Here is a 27,923-nt window from a genome sequence, read left to right as displayed (position 1 = left end):
GTACACCTGTCTAAGCCGTGAGCCGCCAGCTTTTCTAGGAGAATGCTGTGGGAGACGGTGTCAAAGGCCTTACTGAAGTCCAGGTAGACCACATCCACAGCCTTTCCCTCATCCACTAGGCGGGTCACCTGGTCATAGAAGGAGATCAGGTTGGTGATATAATGCCTCTCAATACTAATTGGATAGTTTGCTTTCCCAGAGTGTTCTTTTACCACACTTCTTGTAGGCTGTCCTTTCTCCTTTCACTTCCATACAGTTTTTCCCTAAATCATAGCCAGGCAAACACTTAAAAAATAGAAACCTTAGGAGTCTCTCTAGAGGTACCAATATTTCCCATTTAAATATGGAAAACAAGATGGGGGGGATAGTTAAAAAAAAATAATAAAATCAATAGCTGCTTGACAAGCCCTTCTCCTGAGGTGTGAAATCTAGCACACAGGGCTCTTTTATTCTTTTTAATCTCCTGATGGTAGGTGAAAGAAAGGACCCAGGAGTTGGATCCATGAAAGATCTTGCCTTTAGAACAAGAAATAGAAACACCTAACATTTTTTTAAAATATTACAATGAAGACATTGTATTTAAGATTTTTTTTTTCCTTGAAAGCAGTATGAGTAGCTACGCCTTGAAAAGTAACAAAAAAGGGAAGAAAGAAATAAGTGTTTTAGACAATGCAACCCACAGAGAAGAAAATTAACCTATTACAGGATTTCCTTTCAAAACTTCTGCATACTGTGAGGGCTGCATAATAAGCTGTGCTAGGACGTCTGTTCACTGTTCAGTCTTCAACAAAGATGAGCTCATTTTCTGCCAAACAGAAGAGGACTGTGCAAACTTAACTTCTAATAAAGGGCACTGATACGTCCTCATCTGCATCTGCATCTAATACTATAGTCTCATGCACATTTGAACTCATCAGGTTTCTGCAGTATAGCATTACTGAACACCTGAACAGGTACCCATGCTGAGAAAACACAGCATTAAGACAACAGTTATTTAAAACATCACTAAATCAACACATTATGACTAAAAGAATATGCAGCGATCCTTCAGGCTCCCAGATCTTTTATTATATAAAATCCTTGGAGAGTCTCAGATTAGCATTCTCAGAGAGTCTGATTTCCCTCTATGTTGCTGTACATATGACTTATTGAGGAATGAATTGAGCCAAATTCCTTATTCTTTATTACAGGACAGGACAGAAATGGACAAAATGCACACATTTTAACCAGTAAAAGCATGGTCTCAGGAAGTCAAGTCCCATTTAAGCAGAGCATGTCAATACAGGTCTCCCAGGGTTATGTCAAATGTACACGTGCTAATTCTGGAAGTCTAACTGACCTGGGTGAATGTCTCGTGTATTTGAAAATACATCCTAGCAGACATATTAGTGGAAAGCAGACACTTGGAGGAGGCAGTGCAGTTGCAGGGTACAAATGACGTAAGGATGGAGTGGGAAGCACAGGTAAAAGAAAGGTGCTATGTTTTAAAGAAAGGTTAGAACCCAATAGGGACAATGAGTTACTATTGATCATCCTAATATCTATACGAATTGAAATTCTTCCACATTAGAGTGTTAGATCTGGGTTATCAAGAACATGATCAGGTGATGTTATCATTTCACACAATGGTAGATAAAGCAGTAAAAAAAGATCCATGAGTAGAGAAAACAGAGAGACCTCTGTCATCTTTGACTAGAGAAGGTAACCATCATAGTGACTTAAACTCTGAATTTTAGAAAATAGAAATGCACAATTGCTGGAGTTGGTAGGCAAGGCACCTAACATGCAGACACAATGCTTGCTTTAGACTTAAGCAGCACTCAAGATGAAAACACAGCTACTGAGGAGCTACTCTGCAACACTGGCCATGTGAAATTGAAATTCAACACACTGTCCTGGTTTTGGCTGGGATGGAGTTAATTTTCTTCCTAGTAGCTGGTACAGTGCTGTGTTTTGGATTTAGCATGAGAATAATGTTGATAACACACCAGTGTTTTAGTTGTTGCTGAGTAGTGCTTACACTAGTCAAGGACTTTTCAGCTTCCCATGCTCTACCGACTGAGAAGGCTGGAGGTGCACAAGAAGCCGGGAGGGGGCACAGCCAGGACAGCTGACCCAAACTGGCCAAAGAAACATTCCATGCCATGTGACGCCATGCTCAGTACAGAAACTGGGGGGAGTTGGCTGGGGGGTGGTGACCACTGCTCGGGAACTGGCTGGGCATCGGTCGGCGGGTGGTGAGCAATTGCAAAGTACATCACTTATTTTGTATATTCTTTTATTATTAGTATTAGTATTATCTTCCCTTCCTTTTCTGTCCTATTAAACTGTCTTTATCTCAACCCACAAATTTTACTTTTTTTTTTTCCCGATTCTCTCCCCCCATCCCACTGAGGCGGGGAGTGAGCGAATGGCTGTGTGGTGTTTAGCTGCCTGCCGGGTTAAACCACAGCACACACTCAAGTGCAGAGATACACACACACACTCACACAAAGAAAAAGCATTCCTTTAAAGCAGAGCTTAATTTCAAAAAGAGGAAATACATAAAAATTAGGACTTGTTAGATAGAAATTAAAAGTAACAATAGAGTAACAATACCATAGAGGTATTTTAAAATCATCATATTAGAGATTCAAAATAAATACATGCCACTTATTAAAAAAAAAAAAAATTCTTTAAAAGGAAAGAAATAAAAGCAATCTGGTAAAATGAGAGACTAAAAGAAGCTATTTGAAGTAGGAAGACTTCCTTCTAAAGAAGGAGTCACAATTAAATGATGCAAATGGAAATCAGGATCAGCTCTGTAAATACCGAATACCAGCATAATGTAGAACTTAAAAAGATAGTAAGTCATTTGATATAAGGCATAAAAACTAGTAATAAATACCTTTTTAAACATGTGATAGGAAAGAAACCTGAGAAAGTCTGCAAGACAGCCTTGAAGAAGACAAGGCCATAGCTGAGATGTTAAATGAATTCTTTGCATCAGAGCTGAGTAGGATACAGATTAGCATATTTCCAACTCTAAGCTCTTTCTTTTGGGCGAATGGGTGAGAAAAAGCATTTTAAATTGAAGTACTGAATTAACATATAAAACGAACAGAAGTGATCCACTAAGCTCAGTTAATATTCTTCCACAAGGAAATTCAATATAAAATTGCTCAACTATTAGCTGCAGTGTCTATCTATCCTATCAAGGAAATTGACCTCATTACCAGAGAAACAGAAGGTGGCAAATGCAGCACTACTTTTTTAAAGGGCTTTAAAACAGGCCTGGGTACCCACATACAAATAAATCCATAAATCGGTATAAATTATTTGAAAAATCAGAATAAGCAAACAGGCAGATCATTATATAATGACTAAAAGATGTCTTGTTTTTTTCAGAGGGAAGACAGATTTCACAAATTTATTAGTAGTCTTCAAAGGAATCAATTTATGTATTGATAATGATGGTATAATTGATACTATGCTCTTGAACTTTCATCAAGTTTTTGTTGAAAATCACTGAAAGACAAAAAGCAAACAAAAGCTGATATATGACAAAAAGGAATGTGCCTTTATGGGTTAGTAATTTATTAAAGAATAGGAAAGAAAGGTTGGGGAGAAAATTATCAGTGCACACTAGGGGGATCTAGTCTGATATATGCTATTTCTTGACTTCATAAATGCCATACCGGAGAAAACACGGAATATAGAAAACTAACACAACTTTACCAAAACATGAAATTTGGTGGGTTGTAAAAATAAAAACTGACTGTGAAAAGCTGCACAAAGATCTGATGATACTGAATGATCAGGCACTAAAATGGAAAATGAATAATGTCAGCAAATGTGGAGTACCACAGCACACAGACAAAATCATCCTCACCACACACACCCTGACATAGGTTGTAAATCTGCTACCGACATTCAGGGATCTTGAAGCCTTATAAACTGTTGGATGCAAGCATCAGTTCTGGACTCAAACATGGCCAAAAACCCAAAGAGGATATTTGGGATTACTAGAAAAAGTAGAGAACAAGCCAACCAGAAAGCATCAATATGACATTATATATTAAACAGCTATGTGACCACAACTTAAAAACTGTGAAGCTTTTGTCTCTCCATCTGAGGAAGATATAGCTGAATTGGAAAAAATATAGCAAACAGCAAGAAGGTAGGCAAATGGTATAAACCATCTTTAGAATCTGAGAAGATTAAGCAGACCGGGATTTTTCAGCCTGAAAAAACAATGTCTGAAGTGGAATACAACACACTGCTATAAAATAATGAATGACAGACGTAGCAGGAGATTGGGGAAATATTATTCGTGTTTACTAGCACACAAAAGCTAAACAACTAACAGCATTTTCAGACAACTTGTGGACCCAGAAGCTTTCATTTTGCTGGGGATTCCTGGACATGTCTTTTCTAGTCAGATTTTTAGGTCTGCCCACATGAAATGTCAAATCTACTGCTAAATTTTGCCGATCTCTTCACCAACCCCCTAAAGAAAAAAAAGACCACAGAAACAGTACTCACAAAACTAATAAAACATGCAAGCTCTTAGATAAAGATGGGTATATTGAGATTCATAATTATTTAGTGTCATAATTAGTGTGATAATTATTTAGTGACATAATTATTATGTCAGCATTTACTGACAAAAAGATTGAAAAACTTCTACTCCTTTTCTCCCAGTGAAAAATATTAAGAAAATTTCTTATTTGGAGCTGGTGACATTTCATGGAAATTGTGCAATAAAAAAAAAAAAAAAACGAAACTAATTTTATTTCTGGACTATTTATTCATTGGCTTATTTTCCAACAACTATACTGAACAGAAGAAATCTGAAAAACAATAAAAATTTAATTTGATTTCAAAGTTTTTCTTTGAAAAATGTCACTGAAAATGTTCCTTTCCTTTGAACAAAAAAATGGTACTGACACAGGTCATTTTTCAAAAGGAAAATTTCTCCATAAATTGACTAGTCAGAACCTGGGATCATAACTGCAAAATTATTTGGAAATCTAATACATACTTTGCACAACAAGCCCATTGGTTTCCTTCTACTCCTTCCTAGCTGACCATCCTTACAAACTGTATCACACTTATGAAGCATCAGTAACGATATGGGCATCTGCACTACTGAATAAAACAGTTTATTTTAATGACATCCTAATTTCTCTAAATATATTCATTATTTCAAACAGGCATTTCTGCCTCGAATTCATCCAGAATTAAAGTATTAAAGAACCGAGCAGTAAAATATTACTTGAATATTTTTACGTGGCTCTTACAAAGAAATCTTGTGTTTTCACTAGTTCTGAAGGTTTTAGGATGCTCCCCCAAGGAGCGGTACATGGCAGACACAAGACCAACCATCTCCCCGTGTTGGCTTCCCAGGCAGGAGGCCATGGGCAGCCACCGCCCATCGCTACAGGGACAAGCGGGGTCTTTGGGGACTCTCGGTATAACCGGGACACAGCGCAGTTGTTGTTACAATCACAACTTCACGTTAGCCTGGACCCTCTGCAGACTGGATGTATCCCCATAACCTGAGCTCACAGTAGGCATATAGAACTCACCTGGTTGCCGGAGGAAGCAGATGGTGGCAGAGGCACCCCCGACCCCCAGGGTATCCCGACCTTGTTGCTCGGGCGCCACGTCTCCAGCCCATACCCTCCGCACAACCTGCCACTGCGCGCTTTTATCGGCAGCGCGCTGCATGCTCTTACGCCATGTCAGCCATCCTGATTGGCCTGGGTCCTGGACCCCTGTAAAGCAGAAGCGGGTACATGACCAGCCCACCCCTGGCCAGTGGCTGCCTGCCCCACAAGATGGTGCACCAGGGGTGAGGAGTAGGGGGCACCACTCACAGCACCCTATATATTGCCTGATTTACAAGTGCATAAGTCTTGTTTGTCTGCGTTTGCCCTTGACTAGATTGATGCTACACAAGCAGCCCCTTTCTTTAATACATCTAATTTATGTCATTGTTCTGCCATGGCTTAGACAGGGCAAAACAAGCTCAGCTGCATCCAGCAAGGACAATCACTTACTTATCTTCCCCTCGGTCTCCAAGCCAAAGGGCTTTATCACAACCACTGGAAAGTACCGTGCTCAGCAGCTCTCAGGGATTTGCTGTTCAATGCTGACTTTCTCCAAGGTTCACAGTCCAAATGGTATTTCCAGTTCCAAATCCAAACAGATGGAGAGGGGCACAGTGGGGAATACCCCAGGCTGCAGGCCCGACAGCTATCGGCCTTCCCTTACCCTGTGGAGACCAGTTGGCAGAAATCAGGAGGGCCAGGACGCACTCCTAATGTTAATGAGAGCTACCGTTACCTACTAAAGCAAAACAGAACTGAACATTTTAAACAGATGAACTCTTCTTTCATTTTTTTTGTACCATAAAGGTACATAGAAAAGACATGGTTTATTTCTAAGGTCACCTTTGGCATTAGTTTTCACCATAGTTGGGTCAAATATCACAAAGTATGCACTTCCTTACCATAACCACCGAAGGCACAATCAGATCACGCTGAATAAAAACTTCTTCAAGCACCAGATATTGCATGTGGCAAGTTCCAAGCCTGGTGCTTAGGAAAACGTGTGAGCTGATATGCGCCCCAATCTAGACAAAGCAAGTGAGAGCACAGAGCCAGGGAGACCTACCTGTGAGGTCTGCCATATTAAAAAGAAAATTAAATTGAGCTGGAAGGACTTTGGGTCCCATTGACTATCAAATGTTACAAACTCCTTTGGTTGTTGGAGACTAACCTGATCTGTGCCCTAGAGATCCCATTCATTATGTATTAATTTCTCTTGTATAAGTTCTGTAAGTTTTGTTAAACCATTCCTCTCCCAAACTACCATAAAAATAAGATATTGCTGGCCTCTTAGACAAACAGAAAAACTCTAAGTTTTGCCAGCTGAGTTGGAGGTCTCTCTAAAGGAGAGACAGTACCATCTGTTAGCTTTGTTTTAGCACTCCATTTCCTGATTCATTACAAAACCCTAATCTCAAATCAAAGATCCACCAGCAACTTTGCAAACCATCCAAATTTACCACTCGTACAATCTACAGTTCTAAACTAGATTGGAGGGGGAATGAGCAATCAATCTTGTTAATTATCTTCAATCAATTAAAACAGATTTCTGTTATTTCAAGCAGGGATTTTTGGTTTTGGGTTTTTTTTAACTCAGAAGTAAAATGTTTTAGTTATGTGAAACACCCTAAAAAACTCAATCTTCTATTGGATAAACCTTGCATTTGTAAATGCAAAAATAAATTTTATGCCCATATAATCCAAAGGGATTGACAGGTGAAAGAGTCAAAAAAAAAGGCAAGGCAATAAGAATGTTTAAAACTGGGACTCAGTCTTTTAATTCCTATGATTCCATATGTCCTCCTAGGTTTTTTTATGACATTGTCTTCATTTCCACAACTTTGTTTGACTAACACACACTCATCCAGCACTTGTGTAAGCAAAGAGTTCTCCACATTGGCCCAATAAACTGGAAGGTGCCGAAGCATGACCTACTGTTTACTTGTTAGGTTGATGCTATACTGGTTTTCAAATAGCCACTTGGACTCCTGCAAAAGGCTAACAGCAATATAAACAAACCCAGATGGCAATGTTTTGACATATGTAAAATCTTGAATCTGCCATTGGAGTGATGTGAGAAATATCTAGCTTTCCACCATGCAATTAAATAAAAATAGTCTATTTTTAATACTCAGGCAGATGCATGCACAGCTATCACCAGGGAGATGTCCAGGGCAATTTAAACTCTCTCCAAAGATCTAGAAATCCTAAAGTTTAGGACGTTTTAAACAACTGGCCTGAATCTCTAGGAAAGAATACTGGGGAAGAGAAGGCTTCAGAATAAAGGGATATGCACTAAAAAACTGCTTCTTCCCATCACTAATTTCTCAAAGTGTGATATACTGTTTCTGTTCTCGAGCAAGACATCACTAAACACTCCTAGCAGCCAGTTGCAGTGCTGGCGATACCCGCCCCTTTCTCCTGCCTGAGATGGATGGATTGAGACTGCTTTGAATCACCTAATCCTTTCCCCACCATTTTTTTTCCTACTGTGATGATTTTACAAGGCATTTTAATGAAAACTACAGAAATTTGAATCAGCAAAGCAAAACGACTTTCAAATAATCTTTGCAGAGTTTTCTCTGCCCTAGCAATGTCATCTTAGTAAAAATCCCTATTTGATACTGAAATGTGCTTGACTGTTTGCACCTCTCATTCACAGGAGCAATGGTTGGAACTTCACACTACCAAAGCCACCCCTCTGCTTCCTGGGACATCCCATGACTCCTTGGTACAACAATCTGACATTTTCAGTCCTTAGATTCCAGGCTGTTTGGGGCAGACGCCCACCCAGGGGGCCTGAAGCAGTATGTGCAAATGTACACATCTCAGCATCCCCTTTCTGGGAAGCCACATAAGCCCTAGTGTTGAAGGACCCATAACAATTAGGATAATTGACATTATATCATATCGCTCCTTCCTTCTAATCTGGCAGAAAAATCATCTGGTCCCAGAAGCAGTTAATAATACAACACTACAAAGTAATTTGTGTCTGTAATAATATATTTCCTCAATGCATCATGGGAAGAATGTGTTTAATTGAATTATATAAATAGGAAGGTTTTTTCATTTGTTTGATTTTTAGCCTTTCAAGTTTTTTTCTGTGTTTGCTTGTGCTTGTTAGTTTTAAATATTGGATGAAGGAAACAAATTAAATGAAAAAAAATGAAATAAGGGAACTGATGTTGGAAAAAGAATACCAAGTTTCTAGCTATTCAACCATTTATCCCAGATGATATGACAGCACACTGATAAGTATTCTATTCCACTAGAATACAGAAACCCCAAACCAGAAGTCAGATTGCATTCTGCCAGGAATTTCAAAGGATGATCCTTCCCCACAAAATGCTCCCAGTCCACACCGACAAGACAAAAGCTTGACTGCAGACAATTCTCATCCCTATTGTTATAATGGGTCACTGAACCACAGAGAAATCTGCCCAAGGTGAGGACAGGAGCCTGTAGCAGGATGTAGAAATCAATCCTTTATCTCAAATCACAATCTACTTAAATAAAAATCAAAACCAGAGCATATTTTTAAATGTCTCCTTGAGAGGAACAAAATTCAAAACTAAACATTTTGGAAGCTGAGAAATTCTAGATAGTATCTCTGATCAGGTTCCTCACCTCCAAAAGCAGGAAGGATTGAGCAGTGGAGTAAGGACCTGCAGTTTGCTCAAATCCCACCCCCAGTGAAATCTAACAGGTAGTATCTCTATATGTCAGCATACCAGTGGGGATGCCAGCAAATTTTAATTCACTTAGAATTTGAACACAGGGTTACAGCAAGAGGAAAGCTTAGGAAAAGAAGTTCTTCTTTAGTCTCCACCTCTCCCTTGAGTCCTTTATTTGCTATTTACACTTGCCTACCACTTAGGGCATCGTTAGCAGCAATTGCTTCTAGAACAATGGTACACAGCCTATTTCTGCTGAAGGTACTGATGAGGGTACTTGCAAATGACTGTAGGAGTTTTGCAACTCCACTGAAACCGGAAGGTGAATACTGAAATACATCTTAATATACACAGGGTAGAGACATCCTCTGTCTCTATGTAGCTTAGAGTCTCACCAACACCTTGGGATTTGAAGTAACACAATACCAGGAATTGAAATTGATATCCTTTGATTTTAAGAAGAAACTATACATTGCATGAACCTTACTACAAAGCCTCAGTCAGTGGCTATCATAACTGCTTCCAGCAAAAATATCACAGTGACAATATCTTGTTTCTTAAATGTGTTACTGTCAGCAACTGCCCCACTATGAACTCATCAGAACATAATTAATGTCAGCTTGGAACTATGAGCTTATTGTCCTTTTTAGGCTATTGTAACTACCTTTTAATTCCTTTCTATGCTTCACTGCGTTGCCTAGATATGTAAGGAGAATAGGAGTCTCTTATCTATTTCAAGAGCTCCTAGAGGGACAGCCATTTCTTGTATGACAAACTGCACTGTATTCTCCTTGATAGGAATGACAGCATAATATTGTAAAGGATCTGCAGCTTGGCCCCGATCTCAGTCTCATAAATAACCTTCTGAATGCTTGCTTGGAGGGATATGGATCTTACAGGGCCTGAAACATGACCCAGGCTAAACAAATCAAGCTACTGACACTGATTCTCAAAAGAAGACTACAAGAGTACAGGGAAGATCCAAAAGCTTCAGCTTTTTTTCTGCCTTTTTTTTTTTTTTGGGGGGGGGGGAGGTAGTTGGCATCAAAGCTCCAAAACTCCTAGCTGTGAGAATCATACCTAACCTATACTGAGGAGTCAAATATTGTATTGAAGAGTAAAAGTCTGCCTTACTAACTATCTGCAATGTTATTTTAGGTCACTGAAAATTCTGCCTATCAGACTCTCTACTGATGTCTGACTCAACCATTATCAAGTGCTGGAAGTACAAAAGCCATTTCATAGGTGCTTGCAACAACCACTGGCAAGGCTGTTTATGCGTCTACTATACCACTGACTTGATCATGCTGACTCAATGTTCTCCACCAGCCCCTCCTGAAGGCTCTGCCAGTCCTCAGCCTTCAGCCTGTTCACTGCAGGAGGCTGTTGCAACCAACTTGGATTTGCAAGGCAAGATGGGTTGAGAAGGAGCAAGAGACTATTCAGCAACAAGCAGTGGCTAACACTGCTATGAATGCACGAAGCCAGCTCACCTCTCAAGGTCTATGCTGCTCTGGATGACAACGCTCACAGACCTATGCTACAACTGCTGAATATGTATACAATATCACCTTCCAAGAACTTGATTAAAGAATATCGTTAAAATGATTCTCAGCAATACATTGTTTCATCACTGAAATTCTGCTCATTTCATGGGGACATATTTTAATCCACACTTGAAGTTTGGTTTGGCATTGTAATCACAATTCTTGATGGTTTGTGTGTGTGTGTGTATATGCAAAATGAAAACTGGTTTCACTCACACCTAAACTCTTGTGCCTTCCACTTCATGATTTGGAACTGTATTTCTTCAGTCACAATCATTATGTTTTGGGTGGATGTGGTTGTTAAAGTAACATGCAATTTAAGAAACGGTACCGTAGCAAAGTAGCTTCCTATTAAAACAAACAATTCACACTGCAGACAATAAAGATACTCTTGGAGTCGATTTTTAGAAAAGCAGCAATACTGCTGAAATTAGTGGTGAATAGGTGTATTAAAATGCACTCAGGTAGGAAGAGATGGACAGCAAACATTTAAAAAGAATACGACAGCTTAAACTCCATAATGCGTAGAAAGGCAGACAGGTAGTATGAGTTTTTCTATAATTGCTTTATCCTCCATTGTCCCTTGAAATAGTGTACTAAAGTGGAAAGATTCTCTCAGGCTACAACAACCTGGCACCAAAATTTCCAAGACAACCATGTGCTCATTTCACGTATCCCACAAACTTCCTGCTTATGACCCTGGTGTCTAAATTTTTAAGTCTGGAGTCTCAATTTCTTCTGTTTCAGTGCTCAGTGTATCTTAAAGTAACTGTTTTGTCCTTAATGACTTGCCAACTCTGCATAATAGCTCAACAATGAATACAAAAGCATGCATTAGATTTAATAGTATTACAGATAGTCAGAAAATGATATTTCCTCTCACGAGTGATCTCCACTAACAGCCCTGCCTGTGCTGTACGAGTCCTGAGGTACCCACAGAAATTATATCCATTATATGCCATTGAACTACTTCTCATTCTGACATTATAATCACTCAACTCCAGCTCATCTTGGGTCTCACAGGAGGAGGGTTAATTCAGCATTCCTGTGTAGTGTCCTTCCAAATGAATGCCACAAAGTGACATGTTTGGCTATTGCATCTCTAGCCAAGTTCAAGCCATTGCGATCCCACCGAAATGAGGAACAGCGCACATGAACCTCCAGTATTGACTGAATTGAAGAAGTTTGGCTGTGTCTCTCCTAAAAGCATCATGTTATTCTTATCAAATAGCATTGTGCTTTCTCTTTTTTTCCCCCTAAAATTAAAATAAAAAAATACATGATTTCTACTGACAGTGAGAAAAAGCATTTTATAATAGATTCTATATATGTTTGGCTTTGGCATTTGCCAGTTAAAGATGCAGTATACAACCAGACTAAAATATTTCAGAACTAGCCATTACAGGTATTTAGCAGGTTAAATGCTAGGAGGAAAGTTCATCAGTCTGTAGTTTAACAGACCTGGGCTGCTCACGGACTGGGCACAGTCTCTCTGGTGACATCTGAAGTGCACTTACCAAGCTCTTTGGTCCGTGTGAATACCTTGGCCTTGTCTCAAAAAATGCTATACTGACTGCTTACCCATCTTTCCCCTGCTTCTGCATCCCACTTTCCATGACAAAGAAACGTAACTGCATAAACCATAAGAAATTTCTAGCATGCTCCGGATCCAGGTCCCTGGATTGAACGACACAGCACACCAGGACCCAAAGAGCCACATATGATTTTTTTGCCACTTAATCCAGGCAGTCCCTGGATCCTGGCTCCGCATCTGTTAAATAGGGGTAATAATACCTTGTCAGTCTTTTTCACCTACTTACAACATCTTTGAAGCAGAAATCATCTCACTTGATGGATGTTTTTGGCGCATGGCAGCACACAGCTCTGATCTTAGCTGAGAACTCTTTATATACTTCTGTAAAAATGCTATAAAGTAATAGTAATATAAAAACCTATTATCTCTCTCTTTCTTGCTAGAAAACCATTATCCACAGTCCACCAAGCAATTACCACTAATTGTAGGTGTCAAGAAACTTGAGATCATTGAAAAGTGCTAAATACTGAAGAAATACTCCATAATTAAATGCACAAATTGTTTCCAAGGTATACAGAAATTGTAATGGCTAAACAGTGGAGGAAATAATGAATAGAGGAGTTGTGAGGATACTAAACTTTAAGAATATAAACAGCTTGTAAAAGGAAATTAATGGACTGGACAGATTTTGATATTCTCCCCCCCAAAAAAATCATAAAGAAAAATCTCTACTTTTAGAACCTGCTTGGAAGTTGCATAATCTTTTTATGGAGGATATTTTAGGGGGACTCTCTCACCTATAAATGAAGTGAATCAGCATTGATGATCCCATGATGCTGCAGTGGTGCTATGTTGTTTCTTGTCACATGAAGAATTAGAAGAATTAAACAGGCTCAGACTCCAGCATACCACCTAAAAGGTACACACTGTTTATTTATTTTAAGTAAACTTCAACCATCTTTCAGTAGGGCTAAATAAAATAAATGTGCTGGTTCAAATGACATATGCTTGTTTAAACCTGGAGTAACTTTTATTTCTTTGGCAAGATAAATCTGCTGATTACCTGGCTAGAAGTAGAAATTACTGACACAACTTGGAGTGCCACATTTCAGTGCACTTTAGTATAATCCAGAAACTGTTATTATTCTTCCCTGCAGCTGCTCTGTGCACTTTTGATTGAAGGCAGAATTGCTAGCAATTAGCATGCTAAATTCTCTATCACAGATTAATCCTTTCCTTCCCCAATGGACAGAATTCACTTTTGTAAAGAGGCATCCTAGGGAGGATAAGCAAGAGCACCTCTGAGGATTACATTCCCCTTTAGATCTGTTCTCCTAGACCTTGCCCATAGATAAAGAGCAGATTATTCAAATGGGGGAATGGCTTTAAACTAAAGGGGGGTAGACTGAGACTAGATATAAGGAAGAAATTTTTTACGCTGAGGGTGGTGAAGCACTGGCCCAGGTTTCCCAGAGAGGTGGTGGATGCCCCATCCCTGGAAACATTCAAGGTCAGGTTGGACGGGGCTCTGAGCAACCTGATTTAGTTGAAGATGTCCCTGGCCACAGCAGGGGGGTTGTATTAGATGACCTTTAGAGGTCCAGCATTGATGATCCCATGATGCTGCAGTGGTGCTATGTTGTTTCTTGTCACATGAAGAATTAGAAGAATTAAACAGGCTCAGACTCCAGCATACCACCTAAAAGGTACACACTGTTTATTTATTTTAAGTAAACTTCAACCATCTTTCAGTAGGGCTAAATAAAATAAATATGCTGGTTCAAATGACATATGCTTGTTTAAACCTGGAGTAACTTTTATTTCTTTGGCAAGATAAATCTGCTGATTACCTGGCTAGAAGTAGAAATTACTGACACAACTTGGAGTGCCACATTTCAGTGCACTTTAGTATAATCCAGAAACTGTTATTATTCTTCCCTGCAGCTGCTCTGTGCACTTTTGATTGAAGGCAGAATTGCTAGCAATTAGCATGCTAAATTCTCTATCACAGATTAATCCTTTCCTTCCCCAATGGACAGAATTCACTTTTGTAAAGAGGCATCCTAGGGAGGATAAGCAAGAGCACCTCTGAGGATTACATTCCCCTTTAGATCTGTTCTCCTAGACCTTGCCCATAGATAAAGAGCAGATTATTCAAATGGGGGAATGGCTTTAAACTAAAGGGGGGTAGACTGAGACTAGATATAAGGAAGAAATTTTTTACGCTGAGGGTGGTGAAGCACTGGCCCAGGTTTCCCAGAGAGGTGGTGGATGCCCCATCCCTGGAAACATTCCAGGTCAGGTTGGACGGGGCTCTGAGCAACCTGATCTAGTTGAAGATGTCCCTGGCCACGGCAGGGGGGTTGTACTAGATGACCTTTAGAGGTCCCTTCCAACCCAAACTATTCTATGAAATGATTTATCCAATCCAACAGATTGCAGAGTTCATAGAGCTGACCAGAAGAAACAATGTCATTTTACTGTGGCCATTTTCATTTCAAAATTGTCACCTTGCTTCTGCTGTCTTTCTGAAAAACCTCTGATCAAGTTTTTCAGAACCTTTTACCAACAGTCAGACAAGGAAAAACAAGGTGCTCCTGCTTGTGGCAGACATTTAAAAGCAGCAGATATGGGCCACTCACCCTAGTTTTGAGCCATGCAAGATTCAGTGACACTATATAACAGGGCTTGTTTATTCCACCTTTTTTTTTTAAAGCACGGACATACAGATATCTACATGCTTGCACACCAACACATGCACACCCATCCATCCACCCACCATCCTTTGTCAAAAATATTAAGGCTGCCAAGCAGATACTTAAAAACCTAGGAAATGTCGGCATTCAGTGCCATAGAGACTATGCGGACTCTTCCCTTCCTTTCTATTACATGGTCATTTATTATTTCTGCAGGACCCTGGTTTCAATCAGCAGTGGAGAATATTCCTAGAAAGTCTACTGTTAAATGCAGTTCCCCAGTAAAGCAGGTGTTGCCTCTAACACCTTCATCCTTGCAGAACTTGGGGGGTCAGCAGTAAATGAACAAGAGGAGAGGAAGTCAGAAAAAATAACAGTTTCATTCATAAGGCCTGGGAGAATACACTTTAATCCCACCTGCACCTTAGAGACAGAAGGAACTACCAATTATGAGATACCAGTTTTATGGAGACAAACCATACGTAAAAAACCATGAAGAGTTTTGTTCTAAAATACTGTTTACATTTAATCAAAAAATGCTAGTTCATGGGAAGAGTTTCTACAGTCTAGTATGAGAAAAAGTCAGAATAACTGATATTTTAGGGCTTTCAAACACAATTTGGGAATTTTGGACTCAAATCCTTATTGACCCTTATTCTCACCTGGAATGTGAGCATTAAATGGAAATAGAAGGACCATCTGGAACCCTGTTTTGAATTGTGCCTTAATAGATAGAGAGCTGGCTCACTTCATTTAGTGCTGGTGCCTCCATCCCCTTGCTTTAAACACTAATCCTGTTATTAAGAGATTCGTCTGGCAAGAGACACTAGCTCAGTGACCCCAGTGTCAAGACACTTCTGCCTCCCAGGCAACTACTTACACTACTGTGTCATAAGTTATTTGAGTGAGGCCACCTTGTGGAAAGGGTACAATTGCAGGAAAATCATGCACATGGAAAAGCCAAGAAGGAGCAAGCATGGCTCTCTCCTCATCAGCAAAAGGTTCAGGCCCCAGCTGCCAGGAGTATGCCTGTATACCACCCAGTAATTTTTAAATGCAGAGCAAGTATCCATTCCTGGGAATAGAGAAGGTACGTTTATTTTGATAGCTACCTCTCACTGTCACCAGGGTTGGTCTTTCTGATTCACAGCAACAGTTTTAAATGCGTGTCTCTACCGTCTCAAAGATAGTGGTTTAGTGCCTTAATGACATGGCTAGGGAGGCAACATCTCTCTGGCACAAAGGCATGTTCTTGCTCTCCCTTGTTTTTTTTTTTCTTTAAACAGGTTGAAGTCTTGTTTTCAGCCTATGCTAGGTGAGGAGAAATAAAAATCTATTTAAAATACTGTGATCTGATTTGCTTCACCAGGTAGTATATGCAACCGAAGTAAACTGAAATTTTTCTTCAAATGCATATACAGTGCTGAAAGACAGTTTTATTTGCCTTGAACTAAGCTTCCAAATTAATGTATGCTTTGTCTTTGTGACACAATTCACTGTCTGAAAAATCATAATAACCCATCATCCCTTTTTTGATGGTGTGAAAATAAACAAATATTTGTGAAATAAATTTATTTGTGAAGTGTACTTCAGAATTTCCCATCAAGAAATTAATAATTATGTTTTTGGAGCTAGGTTTGAAGAGTATACAGTGAATAAAACTTAAGGCCGCATATTGAGGAGAAAACAAAACATTGAATAGTTGCTCATTAATTAAAAACTGTCTGGTTTCTATGCTGAAAGGAGTGGAGGATGCTGTGCAAAAATAGTTTGTGATCACGTAATTAAAGCCCTTCCTACTGTGTGTGTATTAGGGGGTCTAATTAAGTTTGTAATGATATTTTCTATCCTTCAGGTTTCTAACTTCACAGCTCAATAATGTTCTTTCAACATTTCTTCTTCTTCATTTGTAATAGCTCTCTACAATGCCTCAACAAAACATTTATACATTAAGATGTTATATATAAATGCATCTGCTTTTGATCTTTTTTTTTTAAAGACTTTCTCAGTCTTTATACCACAGACATAAAATGAAATATGTAGCACTTTCATGCCTACCAGGATATTCAATACCTCATTTTTTTCCCCAGACACTTTGAGCCCTTAGAATATGCAGTGGGATCTCCATGTTTAGCTTCACTCCAGCTTTGGAGTTAACAGCTAAAGAGTTCTCAGTTACCGAAGAAACAAAGCTGATGACATCTGTACCACAGATCTACAGATAGGTGGGATTACCATAGAAAACAGTAATTTCCCAGACTTTTATAAAACCCTCTCTTCTCTACAGAACACACTGTTTTTCCTGTGAGCCTGGGCAAGCTGGGTAAGAATAGGGAAATATTCAAACCCTCTTTGCTTCTTTCCTCCCTCTTTTACAGAACCAGACAGTTTAAAGCAAAGAGCATAAAATTAAATGTAAAGTGTGCAGATGTGGGAATCCTCTAGTGTGTGAAACACTCCTGCCCCAGCTCTGCTTCTTTATCCTAATAAAGAGTGAAGTTTTTCTTACTAAGACTTGAAAAGCATTCAGTCATACCCAGTTATACCCTAAGAAACATGAGGATACACACGTCAAAACAGAGGTGTCACAGATGTGCTGATGAACACCATCTTTTACTACTGTACTTAAAATCTTCCTTCTTCCCATGAGCTCTGCTTTCCTCCAAACACTCTGACAGGGAACAGGTACCGGCAGCCAACGGGCCCAGACACTCTGCCTTTTCCTCTGCCTCATTCGGAGGTGCTGAGGATGCCCGGGGCTGAACTGCCCAGACGTGCGCTCAGTGCTACTGGAGAAATAGAGAGTATTATAACTAAAATCCACACCTCTTCTCCATAACCTCCATCCCTCCCCTAGGATTAATAGAACCAACAGCCACAGCATAAAGTACAGGTTACGTAGACATTAAAAAAAGCAAGGCTTATAAATTACCTCTTCTCCGCAGTGGACGGTTTAAGCCACCACATCTTCTTATCACTAAGATTTTTCTCCATCTAATTCTATTTGCTGTTCCTCAGTGAATATCAACAATAACTCATTTAGTTTTAATGACATTAAAAGTAGAGCCTGTCCTTGAGATAGCATCTAATTTTTCTTTATGAAAGCCGACATAAATTCTATGTATGAGGCCTCTGACAACCTGGTAATAGAGGTGTTGTTAAAGTGAGCTAAAAATACAAACCAAGGAAAAAAAAAAGTATCTTTCAGAGGAATCATTAGAGAAATTGATGAGGTCTGTTTGCTTTCCTTGCAATCTCTGAGGATATGTTATGTATATAAAGCATGGAGCTAACACTAAGTCTGTCACACAAAGATACTAGCTGAACAGATCTTGACCTTTCCTTCCATCTATGCAATAAAGATAAAGGTTATTACAGGAGTTCTGTGAGAGCCCCTTGTTTTAGTTATCTCACACTTCATATGAGAGTTAGTAAGCTTGCAGCTATTTTTTCCCCTCTAGGCATCCCCCATGCAGGAAGGGGAAAAAAAAAAAAAAATCTGGCCTTTAAGTCCTAGATCAAAATGCATATAATTAAAGGAACCAGACCAGTGTTGCCCAGGCAACTAGTTCTGTTATTTCCTAACTTTCCGCTTGAATTTGTAGCCTTGCTGCTTATATTTGTACATAGTTGTGTATCTGAATGTAATTATTAATAGATTCGTGAGTTTGCAACATGCACAGCGGAGTGTTCCCTGTTGTGGTGAGTGAATTTATCACTCATTAATAACAAAATTAACGGTACAGTCCTGAACTATACATAGGGTCTGAATAGAAACAACACTGAAATCTATAGGGAGCTTTTTACACATGTAATACAGAATGTCACACTGTTTCACTGATCTAATGATATCAAACTGCTTTCACACTCTCAGGAGATTTTCTTACGGGATTTGAGACCTCTCTGCAATATGGCAGAGAATGGGGTGAAGGAACAGAATTGCAATGATAAACTGAGATATGGAGAACAGGAGCTGAAAACAGAGAAGGCCCATCGTAATAACTGAACTGCAGAACTGCTTAATGCACTATGGTGCCAACACCAGAAATTTGCCCACTGTCATTTCAATAGGGGAAATGCCAGTCTACACTTTCTCTGAAGAAGATGCCCCGGTCCTGGGCAAGGACATACCTCAAGTTGATTAAATATGAACATAAAATTTCCATCCGTATGTCAAGAAATGCAAATCTCCAAATGCTTCGTAATGGAAAAAATTCTGCTGAGTGGAGAGTTTTGTGGGAGAGAGAAAACACCAAAGTTGCACATTTCTCAGGAGTAGCTACAGGAAGAGAAAGTATAAAAGAGAGGCACACCCAGGCTGTGCTTAGGCAGACCACCTGATATAATATTTTAGTTTCTTCTGATACCACATGCATTGCTAACACACTGATTTTGCTCTGCACTTTTATGTGTTTCAATTACACATGTATCTCAGAAATACAAGATTACCATTACAGTTTGTCCCGTGTAGCTTTAACTGAAGGTAGTAACAGGAAGAGAACTCAGCATTCAGAAGACCATTTTCTTGCATCTTCTTCTTGTTCTGTCATCTCTAACTGCTCTCCTCAGGAAAAAAAAAAATACATTTGTGGAATTTTTTTTAATATATTTTATCAACAATATTAACTGCATTCTTATTTTTACTGTCTGTGGGAAAAAACAAATCATCCTATTTACATAAAATGCTGATGAGTTAGAGTTTGTTCCTGGAGCAAATCAAAATCTTACAGTATGTCAATGGTGTATTTCACCATCGTAAATGTTACGCGTGACTTTATAGTCTGCCACACACACGTCAGCCCACTATAAGGAAAGGGCATTTTTGAAGTTACCAGTCACGACTGGTAATAGACTCTTTTTACATAAATCCCTACTGGGGTCTGAAAATGCAAATACGGAAGCTCTATCTGAACTGCGGAACAAATGAGCCTGAGAGGCAGCCCCCCTGTTCTGGCCCTCCATTTGTGCCCAACTGGGGGGACTTTTTGGAAGTTACCATGTGCCCCTCCAGGCCAACGCACCCAGGTTTTCAGGGGCAATAAGCATGCCACAAAAGATGGTGGGGAGAAGGATGACGTGGCTCAATCTGATATTTGGGCTAGACAAGGTCAGGGTGCATGGGTGGGTGTGCTTTACAGTTTCTCCAAAGTCCTGCATTTAGGGTGGCTGGGGAACCTTGGGAAATCTTTTAGTTCATGTCCCTCTCAAAAAAGAATCAAATACATCAGTTTCTTTCATCATAAAGGTCTAATCTATTTTTAACAACACTGATGGGAGTTTGCCTTTGCTTCCTGAACAAAAAGCCAAGAGAAAACAGAATTAGGCTTCGTGCATCCATCCAGCTAAACTGTGATTAGACATGGAGTGGTACCTGACGAGTAAAATACTCCATCAAGAAACATTGAGTTGTGTTCTTGTGTTTGACTTTAGCTTTCTGTAAGTCTTCAGGTAAGTCTTTTTTCTGTTTGTGCTCCAGTTTCTCCAAGTTTGGTTCTTGCCTATCCGTTACTGGGTAGCAACGGTAACAAAGTACAAAGTTTTACAGTAACAACTCTTACACATCTGTTTAAAACAAAAGTATTTGTGTTGCTGCAAACAATTGCTCATAGTGTAGATGGAAAGTCAGTATGCCTGGAAACAGAACACAATACTTCTGGAAAAGATAATGGTACACTGTAAAAAATGAAAGTAAAGTGCATATCAAAGAGAGAGTAGCTAATTATCTCGAATAAAGATTTGGTGCCCCACCAAGTTATCATTGTAACATGTGACTTTCATGAATGTAATCTGGAGAAAGTGGGTAGAAAAGACTGTAGAAACAAATTTCTAATGGTGGGTGAAAGAACTGTTCTGCCAAGAGCCAGTAGTTTTCTCTGAGTCTGCAAACACCAGCATTTTAATAGCCCAGATGAGTAGTAAACTTTGGCAGGTTTGGGGAGGTGGGATTGAATTAATGTTAACTCCTTTCTGAATGGATTTGTTTACCCTCTGTTTTGTGATGGGCACTAAAAGGTCAGATCCAGCCCTGATCCCAAGCATCATTACATGTTTCTTAATGCTTCCAGGCCACTCTGGATCATGAAAACCGAGACAAACATTACAGCTAATGTGCATGTTACTTCTGACGGTATCAGAATGCCTCAGAAAGAGGAAACATCCCTCTTGGACACCTGGCAAGAATGCGTTATAAATCAAGACTTACATGAATCTGGGCTAAAATTCAAGCAAACTTTATGAAGTCATGCAGCAGTAATCACTTACACAGAAGAATATTAATTTGGAAGTTAGTGATTAGCCAGCGGTGATGCAGGGAAGTTGAAGGTCATGATTTTGCCCAGAAAGCAAAAAAAAAAAATTAAAATAAAAAAAATTAAAAAGCCTCTCTCTCTTTAGGAAAATCCAGGACATGTCAAAACTTTGACAAAAAATATAAAGGATCACAAATAAAAGATAAGAAAAGACAGAGAGATTTTTGTACTACTGGTAAAGCTTGTAATGTTTATTTTCTAAAGTGACTAACAAGGAATTATTTGGAATTATGGAATCATAATTTACTAATAGTGCTGCAGGGCTACATGTTGAAAATTGATGATAAGGTATATTCATAAATACAGTAATGAATTTAAGAGGCAGCACGTAACTTAGGATCCTCCCGATTAGGTAGCTCTAACAATTTGTCAGCTCAACAAACCTTTTTCTTCTCCTTTTAATTTTAAATTAAAAAAAGAAAAGAGAGAAAAAAACTCATCTGAAAAGTTTGCAGCCCAATAACATAAATCTTACTAAACAACCATATTATCCATTTTTTAAAAATTAAATAAAGCTTTTCCCTCTGATCAAAAGAGGAAATAGAGTAAAAGTTAATACCAATACACAATAGACTTTTAAAGATCTTATAAGCATCCACACACACAATAGGATCCTTTGGGGCCCTGTTTCATCAGCCAACACTGCATTGTCCAGAGTACAACTCCCTTCTTCCTCCACGTTCTACATCTTTGGCTCTGCTTTCGGCACTTTGGCCAGGACACTTGTCAGGACCTTCCTGAAGGAAATTCAAGGTATGTCTCACTCCTGTACAGATGTTTTCAATGATGAGAGCAGCTTAAAAATTGGACAACGCTGGCGTTAGTTCATAATAGTGATGAAGTCACCAGGGGTCAGAACTGATATTGGAGCAACAAAAAACCAAGCCATTACCAAAGCTTGAAGAAAGTAAATTCAGACTAAACTACGTCACATTAGCACATGAATAGCATTATTCTGTATGTACTTCCAAAGAGTTCTCTAAAGTTCTGCTCGCTGTGTAGAAGGTCCACAAAAGCCTCAAACATTACTAGAAAATTACAGCGCACAAGGACTAACGAAGCCTGGAAACGATCCTTGAGATCACAGGATGAATCCCAAGGTCCAGTATAACAGACACAAATAAAAGCTTTACTTACAGCTTTCTTTTTGACAGCAGTAGTGGACCAGAATTTTCAGTTGTATCCTAAAGTCAAAGGAAAATGAAAAAACTCCTCTCTAGATATGTGACTATGTCCTCTAGCAAAATTAGGATACAGTGACTTTCAGAGAACCAAGCTTGATGAAATTGAGATTTTTTTTTTCTTGGTTTTTACTCCCGAAAGCTGGAGTTCATGCTGTTTCTTACAGAACAGGCACCAAAGTATTCCCTTTGCTACTTATCAGAGTAAGTAGCAAAGTATATTTTCTGTCTGCATTACATTAATGTTTAGTAGCTAAGTGGCAACAAAACCTGTGCTATAAAAGTTAATAAAAACACTACAACAAATAGTATGTATGGAAATTACATCCAGCAAAATATTGCAAGAAAGACTAAATAATAGAAGCAGCAAAGCTACACTGAAGGGCATAAAAAAAAAAAAAAGAAATGAAAGGTGAAAGAAAGAGGAAGGGGTTCTATAGAAGAAGCTCTGCCAAACAGTCTCTATAAGCGGGGAAGATTACTCATTGGTCTAAATAAACACTGAAATGTGCTGATCTCCATGTGAAGCAAACACCTTCATTGGCATAACCTCCACTGTGCCCCCCAATACCATTTATTTTAACACTTGCAATTTTTCTAGCTTTCATTTTCATGTAAAGTTTAGCTTTTTACTGAATGAGCAGCCCCAGGAGTATGGTGCCTTGCCTCACAATACTCTGCTCATCCCTCTTAAAAAAGAAAAAACAATTTTAAAAAAATCAATATATTAGAAATATAGTTTTAACAGATTTGTTACCTTCCCGTTCCACCTGCTATCTCACTCATATGCAAGTTGAGGGGATTTTCTGTTAGCTCAGGTGTTTTGCTCAGTGTCACTGACCATCTCACACCTCAGTATGCCACAGAGGCCCAAGATCAGTGGCTGCAGCAGATTTTTAAAGGAAAGGTCATGTGTACAACACTGAATTAGGCCCGAAATGCACACTGATTAAGCAGCCTTTGCTCCTCTCTTGCTCCTGAATGTCAGACCTGCTAATTAGTACACTCAAGCAACTAAGCTCCCACCCCTAACATGCTGTTTTCTGCCTCTTTCGGGGAAGTGCAAGGGAATGAGTAGTCACATGAGTGGCAGCTCATATTTGAGACAAAAACAAACAAGCAAACAAAAGAAATGTTTTTGTTCCCTTATACATACTTTTAAAATGCTCTGATCTACCACCCAGAAGGGAGGTGCTGCTGGAACCCAGCAGAGGAAAAGGCCAATCAACAGTTCAGGATGGTCTGAGTGCAAAAGCAACTTGCACAAAGTAAGTTTGAAGTTTTGCAGTGAGCTAAGGAAACTAAGACGCTGAAGGACACAGTTGCAGCTCCCACAGTGAGGAGACTGACAGAGGAAACCATTTATGCCGCTTAGTAAAACGTAGATGCATTTGCTCAGACAAGTGACTGAGTGGGTTTAACGAGCAGGATGTCATTTTGATTTGAATACATAATTAAAGGGGATCAAGAAAGGGCTCAGGTTTAGAAGTGGCCTTGAATATCCGCAGCCTAATTAAGATTGATTTTGCCAATCACTGCTCAGAACATGAGTCTTCTGTTTGCACTTGGTTTCCAGTAAAACAGGTCAGCTGCCTAGACATCAGCATAGCTTCTACAGGCATTACCCACGTAGAAAATATGGTGGGTTCAAACCTGGCCTACGATGGTTATATACAAATCCTATGGGTTGCTATCTTTTAGCTTTAGATTACTCATGACAAGTGCAATCAATAAGGCTTGTTAGCCTGAGGCTCAGAAGGGCTGTAGCTATTTTTTTCGTCTTAGCCTGTATGCATAATATTATAGGGTGGTGAGGAGGCACAGATGAAGCGGTTTGTTATTTATGACAATATCAATCAATGCACTTTATTACTAAATGAATTAAGTATCACTGCAATAACTGGCTTTTCTGCTGCAACTTTGGTTTTTAAAAATTGCACAGAAGAGTAATATTGATCTGCCTAAGTCTACTGCCATTTTATTATAATTCTTTCGCAATAGAACAGAGTGCCTTCTACCACTGCCCCAAAATTTATGTAACCATAAAACCAGATTCATCTAGAGACTCACAAAAGGACTTGAGCAGATTTCAGCCTTTGAAGTTCAAAACTGTGATTCTAAACTGCTCAGCAAAGCATCTGGTTGACCCAGGAGATTCCTAAGCTCTTTGACCATTTGACATGAAGGTTCCCCAATTTCCTACAGCTCTGTTTCTCTGGATGCCCACACCTACAAGTCTATGCAGTCAGCTATTTTGCTGACTAGTGTTGGACCTACTGGAGGTGGACCTACTAAACATTCAGTGTTCTCCAATGCTAGCAGTGCCCTTGGTGTTGTTACAAACAGAAGTGGCCAGAAGAAAAGAATGTGACATAACAAGAAACAGGTACCTTGGGAATGAAACACCTGTGCTCATTTGGAAGTGAAGGACCTGGGTTCAGCTCTGCATCTCATCTGAAGGAAGCCTCGCTATGGAGCCATCATTTCTCCCATTGTTTGCCACTACTAAAAAAACCATTTTATTCTGGCTCACTGGGCCAGAAGATCAGAAAACAACAGGGAACCCAAATGCAGCTCTGGGCCAAAGCCACTCACCTTATCATGGGAAAACTTGAGGAGATTAGGCATTTGGTGTTGATCAGGTATGCTTTCATCCCTGAAGGAGGTCCAAGGCATACTAAGACCTAGAAGAATGGCCCAAGGTAGCAGGAAGTCTATGACTGCACAGAGGTGAAAAATCTGTGTGATTTGAGCAATACGAATGCTGGGATTTCAGCCTTCAGCCAGCTATAAAGAACGTGGGAAAACTTCAGCTTATTTGCCAAATCTGAATTACAGTGAACCCATTTGTATAACCATGTGCTTGAAAGCTAGCAGGTGTAATTGGGCCAGGAAGGTAGTGATAAACATATGATAAAGAAACATGTCTAATCAGGGGATTTAAGACAAATTGATAAACGACAGGCCACAGCTCACTGTCTAGGGCTTCTAGACGTCTAGGACTGACTGCACTGCTACTTCATCTGCGGCATTGTGATGTTTTGTTTATCACTGTGCCTGCTGCTGCCCAAAGAAACCCTCTGGGACCATTTGATGCTGCATTATTTTGTGCCTGAATGCATAAGGGTCCCTAGAAGGCAGCAAGAGGGTTCTAGCTGCTTTGTAATGTTACAGAAAACAGCAGCAAAATCGGTGTACAACTTAATGTGCAATTGTGTGGTAATATCCAAGAATTTGGCTATATACCTGTACATCCACCGGTTACCATTTAGCATGCCTCTTTCTTTTCACACCTTAAAGCCAATGACATTTTCAGTTTTGGTAGGGTCTTTTTGGAAAAGGTGGAGGGGTTGGAACAAATATTTTCTGGCAGCTACAAAGCTATCAAAAATGCAGTCTAGAATAAAATGGCTTTATAATTAACAAGGGCTTTGGAGGCCATGAAATCAGCAAGAATTTCCTTGAATGACAATATTGGGATGGGGACCACCAGGGAAAGGCTTTGGTGGGCATGGAACCAAACATGAAATATGGAGCCCCCAAGTTCAGTCTAATTTGATCACTGAACATCCAGCTTTTATGCAGATAAAATGCAGAAAAAGGGTGCTCCGAAGTGTGAATAGGCCTATTTTTAGATACCCACTGAAAGCATCTCCAAAGAGGAAATGTAGGTGTCTTCTGTGTGAGGGTTTGTTCTGTTGGTTTTTGTTTGTTGCTTTTTTTAAACCTGGAGAAATAACAACCATTGCAATTGATAATAAGGATTTTGTTACTGTAGAACCAACTTTGATTTGGTATATGCAGCTAGAGGAAATTTGATTCCTTCCACTTCCCTTTTACAACCAACTGTATGAAATAAGAGTCTGGACTAAGTCCAAGGGACTAAACCAATTATGATAAATAGCTGAATTTGTGAATACGTAGAATCAACTGACCCTCGCATAATTACTTATACTCCTGAGGCTATGGTAAAAACGTGGCAGCAGAATCATCGTTATTTTCATCACAGTAATTATAAATCATTATCATTGCATTCTTGCAGATATGGCTGGATGAATGCCACATGAAACTCTGCCTTCCCTCTGTGTCTCAGATTTGCTTCTCCACTGTCCTATGAATTTATTTTTTTTTACACACGCACACACACACCCCTGCTCTGCAAGTTTGCCAATAACTCTTCAAACCTGCCTTAAATATCTGTGAATCTTTAATTTCATAAGATTATTCCTTGCAGATCACCATTGCTGTTAACCTTTATAATGATGTATGCATTACCACATGCACATATTTCTCAGGCTGAAATAGCACACATATTTTACAAGGTTATAACCAAATAATGTCCATGGTTTATAAACATAGGTACCATTATAAGCCTTCAAATACTAAGGCTAAGCACTAAAAGCTGACCTCCAGCTTAGTAGAGGGAAAAGAAGAAACAAAGTTAGGTGAAGGATAGTGAGAAGTCAAGGCCTTATTTCATGGCAATGTGCTGCTGCAGTTTGTTTTAAAAATCAGACTGCAGATATGCATTTGCTTCTAATGACTCTGGCCAGCCACAAAATGTAGGTAAGAAGAAAGCCCCTCAAGATGAACAAATAGGCAGAGAAACACTTTTCCAGGAAAAAAAAAGGAAAACAAACTTCACAGCAAATGAGAAAACTAAGTAAATAACTTTCAAATTCAGCAAGTATATAATTGTACAGCCCCTGCTCTACAATAGGTTATGTTCAGTACCTAATTACAGGTGTGGGATGAAATCCTGACACCACTGGAAATTTTATTATAAAGTTATTTGGAATCAACATTTCAGATTTCCTCATTTCTAAATTGTTATGCTTCATGGCTCATTCTGCAAATGTAAATGCATGTTAAGTGCCCATATGTTTGCCAGATCACAGGCTAAAATCCTCATTCAGATGAGTAGTTACTTGTACCTGAATAACCTCACAGGTTTCAGAAAGCATTGTTCAACGTCAGTTACTACTTGCTTTAAGTGGAGGTAACAAAAAGTGGTCCCACTAAAAAGGAGATATTGAGAACTTCCAAAACCTCAATAACTGTCTTTAGATCCTTTTCCACTTGATAACTTCCACAAAGAAATTAAACATCCCTCTGAACTCTATAGGAAAGTAAAGGCTATCTAGTTTTTAACCTTTGTTATGCTCTTCACTCTAATATATACTCAAGTTGGAGAAGCAACCAAAACAAAAGCAGTCTAATGTCTAATGTGTCTAATGTGGCCCAGTCTAATGGGATAGATGAATTGTTAAGGGGAAAAGTAAAATGAGAGAAAGAAGAAAAAAAAAAGGTGGGGGAAACAGCCTGAGTAGGAGAAGTTGTGAAGATGCCTTTTGCATTCCTGGAGTCCACAAAAGTCCCTCTTCCTCCA

The 27,923-nt window shown here is 39.3% G+C and overlaps 1 protein-coding gene across 1 annotated transcript in view; it reads right to left on the bottom strand.

Annotated features, from left to right (window-relative positions):
- The window catches only part of CNTNAP5 (contactin associated protein-like 5), a gene marked incomplete at its 5' end in the record, with an annotated part of 228,899 nt that overhangs the window by 180,550 nt on the left and 20,426 nt on the right, over positions 1-27,923 (bottom strand). The window lies entirely within an intron of this gene.

The sequence above is a fragment of the Pygoscelis adeliae genome, unplaced genomic scaffold (genome assembly GCF_000699105.1).
Source record: "Pygoscelis adeliae isolate BGI_AS28 unplaced genomic scaffold, ASM69910v1 Scaffold664, whole genome shotgun sequence".
Taxonomy (NCBI): Eukaryota; Metazoa; Chordata; class Aves; order Sphenisciformes; family Spheniscidae; genus Pygoscelis; species Pygoscelis adeliae.
The sequence above is the reverse complement of the archived record's forward strand: the minus strand, read 5'-3'. Positions and strand labels throughout refer to the sequence as shown.